The sequence below is a fragment of the Montipora foliosa genome, chromosome 10 (assembly GCF_036669935.1).
Source record: "Montipora foliosa isolate CH-2021 chromosome 10, ASM3666993v2, whole genome shotgun sequence".
NCBI classification, from domain to species: Eukaryota; Metazoa; Cnidaria; class Anthozoa; order Scleractinia; family Acroporidae; genus Montipora; species Montipora foliosa.
The window spans coordinates 19,309,805-19,317,304 of NC_090878.1; the positions used below are offsets into that span (position 1 = coordinate 19,309,805).

A 7,500-nucleotide genomic window follows, 5' to 3' on the forward strand; every position below is an offset into this window, starting at 1 on the left:
TGTTACGAATTCTACAGCCAGAATTAGCGATTGGGAACTGGCAACCATATCTTTTAAACTTAAACACGAAGACGCACGTGACGTCACGTGAAAACACTATAAAAGGGTTCGCTGACGCTTTACTATTGTTCATTCAAGCATGACTGATTAATTACCTTGAGAGATATTTCTAGCGCGAGAAAAAGGGACAGGGGCTTCAAAAAGAACTACAGATAACATTTTATGCCATATTACGGTCACGTTATCATAAGGGGCTTTTTTGTTACACAAATCATCACAGAACTCGGTTGCGTCCATGGTTGATTGATAAATCTTTTTCATATGCCTAAGGCACCAAGCCTTTTATAGTGCGTCTTCGTGTTTAAATTCTGTATGCTTGACAGACATTTTTTTGTCATGACGCTGTTCGTTCTGTTGACTAAAGTACGTTGCGTAGTGAGTAATGTCCATATTTGGTCACACACACTGAATGAACATCAAGAGAAAATAACCCTTATTGGGGAGGGAAACTCTGCTTTTACCCTTTGGATGTAGAGGGCCTGGAGCCCAATGCGTTGCTGTGGAAACATCACAATGGGCAATATCAAGGAACCTTGTAATGAGTATAAGAACTGCAACAAGTTTCAGTTCTATACAGAAAAAGGCTTCAGAGATATTCTATGTTTTTGTGATTTTAAATCATCTTGTGTCCACTATATCACGTAACAAGTTATCTAATTTGCATAAAACAAAATCTTGAATAAGTCGGTAACCAAGAGAGCTATCACAATAAAATAAACGCCGTTCACTTTAAAAGCTCTTTCAAACAAACAAATAAAATTTTTTGTCATATGCACTTTAATAGGTCTCTATTACGAAAATGTGAGCAGAGTAGGAACTCCAAACTTATACAGAGAGGCATTTAAACGAAAAATGAAACATAAAGAACACAGAGTCATACAACACTTGATCAAACCGTGCAAATTAATGAAATAAGAAACAAGATCAAATGACTGTTATCCAAACAGTTGATTGTCCCATTGCTCCTAACAACTGCAAATAACAACAAATATATGAAGCTCTTGTCTTGCTTAGCTTTGAGTGTGACTTTAAAGCCGATGAGACATAACACAATCAGAATTTCTCAATGCATTCTTAGGCACTCATCGTTTGCTTTGTCGAACCCTCGATTTTGATTCTAACCGGATAAGAAAACTGAAACTTAGAACGCTTTCCTTTTGTCAGAACTGGCTGGCCAGACCAGTCAGTTTGTAAAGAAAATGCAATAATTTGAGGGAACACTTGCATGATAATCCCTCGCATTCTTCTGGAGCAGTATATATCATCCTCGAAGTGCATTAATTAGAAGGTATTGTAGAGTTAGTCCTTGAAAATGCCTTGTCTGGCAAGTCAGTCCTGTCAAAAGAAAAGCGTCCTTTCGGAAAGCGTTCGATTCCAAACTCGGCGTCATTTGTAGGTTGAGTTTGTTGGTTCTATTCTATGCACCGAGAGGTTTTTTTCCGGGTACTCCGGTTTTCCCCTCTCCTCAAAAACCAACATTTGACTTGATTTGCGTTGATTGTTAATTTCAGTTTACAGTACTAGTGTCCCCAATGAGTGCTCCAGCGCTAGAACGACTAGACACTTAGATAAAGTTCTTTTCTTTCTTCCTTCCTTGCTCAACTTCATCTTACCATCAAAGACTTAATTAACTAATTTTCTCGATGTACAAGCAAAGAATAGAAAGCAGGATAGTTCTATCGAGGATACCTAAACTTCGAGCCAGGATTCGAGCTAGGATCCGAGCCAGGATTCCAGCCAGGATTCGAGCTAAGATGATCTTTCTCCGCTATTTATTCTCGAATCTCTCGGTTAGGTTAGGTCTATTTGCATTGGTTCTAGTCTAGTTAGGTCTAGTTAGGGTTAGGGTAGGTCTCGGTTAGGTTAGGTTAGGTTAGGTTAGGTCTCGGTTAGGTCTCGAATCATGGCTCGGATCCTAACTCGGATCCTGGCTGGAATCTTGGCTCGGATCCCGGCTTTATTCTTAGTTTATCTCAGTTCTATCACACAACAAACAAATAATTAACTATACATAATACACAGTAGGCTAGAATATTTAAATACCTTGCAATACTCTCCTTGAAACATTGTCAGAATCAACAAGGAATCCAGCTACAAATAAATTAATGGATAAGCAATATCGGTAGACTGTTTGTGTCCGTGCTTCAGTCACAACTGAACGACAGTGACCGCTTCACAAAATAAACGTAAAACAATACCGGCATACAAAGGTGGTATACAGAAAACAACAGAAAACAAGAAAAAAGTAATCTGAACTCGTTTATTACGCATAAAATTCCTTGTTCATACTATTGATGTGCTACTGTGAGCGAAAGCCCCCAAAGCCTTGATTTCAAAAAGACACTTATTTATTTTAACTGGAATTTTCCTATTCAATGGTTCGCCATTCGAAACTTTAAAATCCTTAGGGAGCCGATTCTTGGTTAGTTTCCGACGGCAGGGCTTTTAAATTACATTAAAGGAGAAAAAAACCAAAATATATGTAATCGAAGCTGAAGGTTTCCATCGCATTAGTCATATATTAATGAGACAACGGGGCCATAAGGAGCAATGAGCGACTTACCAATGGGTGTTGGTCCAAACGGGTGCTAGCGCTTTTCAAAAGCAAAAGTTTCTTGGAGGTGAAGCAATGGCTTCGTGAGTCTGAAATTTCATTTTTACGCGGTTATTCCATTGTCAATTCTCTTGGTAAAACATTATCTTGTAGGAAAAGTGTTTAACTTTCTTAACACAAATTTATCTAAGTAATACTGGAGCGTAAAACTGAAAAGTAACAAATGGAACAAGAAGGACATTTCAACTTCGACCAAATTGCAAACTAATGCAGCTGCAGTTCAACAAGGAAAGAGATCAAGTGATTGTTACCCAAATAGTTAATTGTTCCATTGCTCCAAACTACTGATGGCTTAGTCCTATGCGGTTCAGGTCGTTATAGGAACGAAAATATATAAGGCTTTAACCTTGCTTAGCTTCGAAGAGGCTGTGTTGCGAAATTTATAATTAGGCCAGTTTAGCGACAGGGAACTCAGTGGCAATAAAATCAAGGGAAACTTAAAAATATATAACTACTTAAAACATTGAAGGAAGGTTTGAATAAACATCAAATACAAATTCAAGGAGGCAGGGCAAGGGCAAAACTGAAAAAAATAAAATGGATTGGAATTTGGGTTTTTGAAAACTGTACAGCATAGCAGTTTTATCTTTGTTGTTTGAAACGTAAATTCTGTATGCTGGACAGACATTTTTTGTCACAAATTCTTACTCATCATTTGCTTCATAACTCCCTCCATTTTGAATCTCAGAGCCGGATAAGAAAACTATAACCTTCTCTATTCACAGTAAAAAAATTCAAGATTTTTTGGGTGTTATCCACCAAGGCCGAAGGCCGAGATGGATAACATCCTCCGAGATCTGCAAAATTCTTCATATTCTACTAAAGCCAAATTCAATAATTGCTTTATTATTCATTCAAAATATTTTTTTCGCTCAAACTTCTGAACCTACTCGCAGCCATTTTTCTGCTCAACAAAAATAACAATCTCGTCCCCAGATTTTTTCGGTCAACGGTCCAATAATTTACAGCGGGCTGCACTTTTGACGTCATTTTGACGTCATCGGTTCAATAATCTGCATCGGGCTGCACCTTTGACGTCATTGATTCAATATGACGAAGTTTCTTTCCAAATTTGGTGAACAGCAGCTGGTTATGGTGAATTATGCGTGTGGTTTTAACCAATCAGAAACGGGGAAATATTTTGAATGAATAATAATACTTGATACATCCTTAGCCTCACATTCATGAGAAAAATCCTTTGTCTTGAAACATAAACACGAGGCTAAGGATGTATACAGTATTGTTACTCAAATTTGGGCGCCATTTATGCAAAGGGTCTATTGCTTTGCAACGTTCCTCTTTACTACGATTTGAGCAGGAAGAATGAATCCCATGCACTACAAACAAGTTAAAGGGGGATAAGAAATACTGGTGGATTTTTTGCGTGCGTATGTCAGTCACAACTGAATGACCGCCATCACTTAATTCAGTTTAATTCAGAAAATATACATAACAGGAATACTGACAGAGTTGTTAGCTTTAATCCAAAGTACTACATAGAAGGCAACAGGAAGCAAGTAAAAAGTAATCAACGATTGCAATGGTATATGAAATGAATCATATATTGAACCGCGAATATGAAATCAAATGAAGCTATGATCCTCGCATTTATGAACGAAATTTTAGCAATTGCTTAGACTCGTTAGAGAAGCTTGAAAATTAAAGTCTTCAACGGGGTCACGGGTTCAAACCCCGTTGAAGTCCTGCATTTTCAGGCTCCTCTTCCAACTCTACGCAATTGCTAAAATAGCGTTCATAACTGCCGGCGAGGATCATAGGTTCACTCAAAAAGTAATCAGAACTGGTTTATTAAGCATAAAATGACTTTGCTAATGGACAATGTCGAAAAACATCGAGCAAGTTAATTACCACTGTCGTTCCAAATGGATGCGGACTGATTTGAGGTCAAAAAAACCACCTTGCCGAATTACGATTGATGGTTACGACATTTTCGAGCAACTCCAAAGTTATTAGGAGAGGCATTTAAATGACAAACGAAACATAAACAACGCCAACTCTATAAATCTGTGCAAATTATGAGGGAGTTCTTTACGGAACGATGACTGTTTACTCCAAATAGTTGATTCTTCCATTGCTCCTAACAACTGATGATTTAGTCTAGCGAGGTTTAAGGTTGTAAACGGAACCCAAATACATGCTTAGCTTTGAGTGTGACTTTAAAGCCGATGAGACATAACAGAATCAGAATTCTTCAATGCATTCTCAGTCACTCATCTTTTGCTTTGTCAAACCCTCCATTCTGATGAATCTAACCGGATAAGAAAACTGAAACTTACTCTACTTCATTTAAACATAAGTGACTTAAATTAACTTACTTTCTCGATGTACAAGTGAACAATAGAAGGCAGGATACTTCGATCACACAACAAACAAATAATTAACTATACACAGTAGGAAAGGATATTCAATTAAGCTTACCTTGCAATACTCTCCTTGAAAAAGGGTGAACAGGAATCCAGCTACAAATAAATCAAAGGATACGCAATATCGGTAGATTGTTTGCTTGCGTGCTTTAGTCACAACTGAATAACCTTGACCGCTTTGTAAAATAAACGTATAAACAATACCGTCATACTTCCTTGCTTTAATATAAAGTATAGAGAAAACAGCCGCAAGCAAGTGAATTAAGGAATCAGAACTCGTTCATTACGCATAAATTACTTGTTCATAATATTGAAGTGGTACTATGACCAAAAAAACAATTTTCTTTTTCTTTGGATTTTAAAACTACGTTAACTAAACACTAATTTAAAGTGACCCACCCTTGTTCATATTATTGAAGTGACACTATTATCAAATAATCAATTCTTCTTTTTCTTTGGATTTCCAAACTATGTTAACTAAACACTAAGTGACCTAGTTTTAAGGCCTTGATTTCAAAAAGACACTTGTTTATTTTGAAATCAAGAGGGAGCTGAATCGAGGAGAAAATGACGTCAAGGGCTCACTGGTTTAAGAATGCAATGCATGTGTCCGCGGCTAAATTAATATGCAGCACGAGAGTTCGGGTTTTCCAAGTCTCACGAAGTCGAAAATAGATTTAATGTTTCTGTCGCTTTCTTCACCAATCCCATAATACAGTTCATTTTGAGGGGGAGAAGGGGGGTGTTTGCATTAAAGCCATGGATATTTAGTTCACTGAAGCATGATACAGTCCCAAGAGTAAACAACTTGTATTCTTTTTTTATGTAAATATTCAAAATTTTCATCTGAGCCAGAATTTTCTACTAATGATCATGTTCACCACTCATATACTCATGAAACCATTCAAGATTTTAGCTGTAATGAAGCAGATGTTGGGAAGTTGCTATTGCGTTTAAATACCAATAAAGCTTGTGGACCTGATGGAATAACAGCACGCATGCATAGAGAATCAGTATCAAGTGTCGGGCCACCCAGTCCTACCATCAAAATACAGCATCGATTTAAGTTTTTAGCTTTCAAAACTTGCCCAAATTGTATCGGTAGGTCCTGGAATTCGTGCACAGAAAGGCCAGAGAGACAAGTTTACTCGTGAACCGCCATGTTTACAGCAAAGCCGATTTTAGGCGTCCCAGTCTGCACGAAACCATCTCTCACCTCTGTCTCCAGAACACCAGACACGCAAGGTTCTTACATCTACGTTTATGCCTGTAGGATCAACTGAAATGTCAACTCCTTCTAAAAAATAAAAATACAAACAGCACCTTTTTTTGGTTGCGCATGCGCTGATGGAATGTTTAAACAAGAGAGAAAAGAGCAGTACCTCCAGACGTGGCGCTGGAGCGTCGTACCAAACGAGTCATCCCGGGATTTCGGCCCGTGCGATCGCTTTTCGACGCAGTTGGCCCTTCGCTGCTTTCTGCTACCGACCTTGCCTCCCGGTACGGCATTGAGGGAGAGATATGTCGGCCCCTAAACCATATGTGACAAATCCCACGCCTACTCACAGCTCCAGACCTCCCTTGTCATTGCAATTTAACATCACATTTCGGTCGCCTAAATATTCAAGCCAAAAGTCATTTTATCTCTCATATGGTAAGCACTGGAGTCGCGCAATACAAAGTGTACGCATGCGCCTTGCTAAAGGCAACATGCACAAAGGCCTAAACGTGCTTTTATCTCGAATTTCTGAGTAATACAAGAGTTAATATCTTCCGGACATTTCGAGACATTACATTTACGGCTGAAATACATAGGCCCATACGAATAAATAATTATGAGATATGAAATATTTAAGAAACGGTCATTTAAAAAAAAAAAGCAGCTATGAAAAATGCGGCCAGGATTCTCATTTTAAGACCTGTTAACTCAGTCAGTACGGATAAAAGAAGGAAGGGCATTCAATAACTTGGCTGATACTGAAGTAAGAAAGAGAAATAAGACCATAACTGGTTGTTCTAAGTTTATTGAGGGACTGAATGTAATTTCCGCGAACATCATGAGAAGAAGATCGGAGAGGAAACTTGGTTGTTTTTCATTTGCAGTAGCAGGAAAATCCTTCAAAAACAGACTTTTATACTATGAATATCATGATGAAGAAATTTTGAATGCGCGTATTGCATAGAGACCATATTCTTTATTAGAGTTTGCCTTAAGTCATCTGCAAATGAAAAATCTTTAGTTAGTACTCTCTTATTTACATCATACTGTTCTTTTGACAAGAACGACTGACGAAAGCCCAGTTTACTGCCACAAGAATAAGAGCAAAAAAAACACTACTTTGTCGCAAATTTTCTATGAGGAAAATTTTTTCAGGAACCAAACGTCTACATTAACAGCGCACGCCAGGGCTACTCCTTAGTATCTGGCTAGAAATGTTCTTC

General features: G+C 38.0%; 2 protein-coding genes across 4 annotated transcripts in view; both read right to left on the reverse strand.

Moving 5' to 3' along the window:
* The window catches only part of LOC137973707 (tetratricopeptide repeat protein 28-like), an 18,541-nt gene extending 13,301 nt beyond the window's left edge, over positions 1-5,240 (reverse strand). For 2 of the 3 annotated variants that reach the window (XM_068820580.1, XM_068820581.1), the window contains exons 1-3: positions 5,114-5,240; positions 2,624-2,703; positions 2,104-2,151 (exon numbers count right to left, since the gene is read on the reverse strand). The gene's annotated coding sequence lies outside the window, so the exon portion shown is untranslated. Of the gene's footprint in view, positions 1-839; positions 1,033-2,103; positions 2,152-2,623; positions 2,704-5,113 lie in introns of those variants that run through there. The other variant, XR_011117303.1, reaches the window with a different exon arrangement.
* Positions 1-7,500, reverse strand: part of LOC137974447 (tetratricopeptide repeat protein 28-like) — a 144,952-nt gene that overhangs the window by 69,676 nt on the left and 67,776 nt on the right. The gene's annotated exons all lie outside the window — the stretch shown is intronic.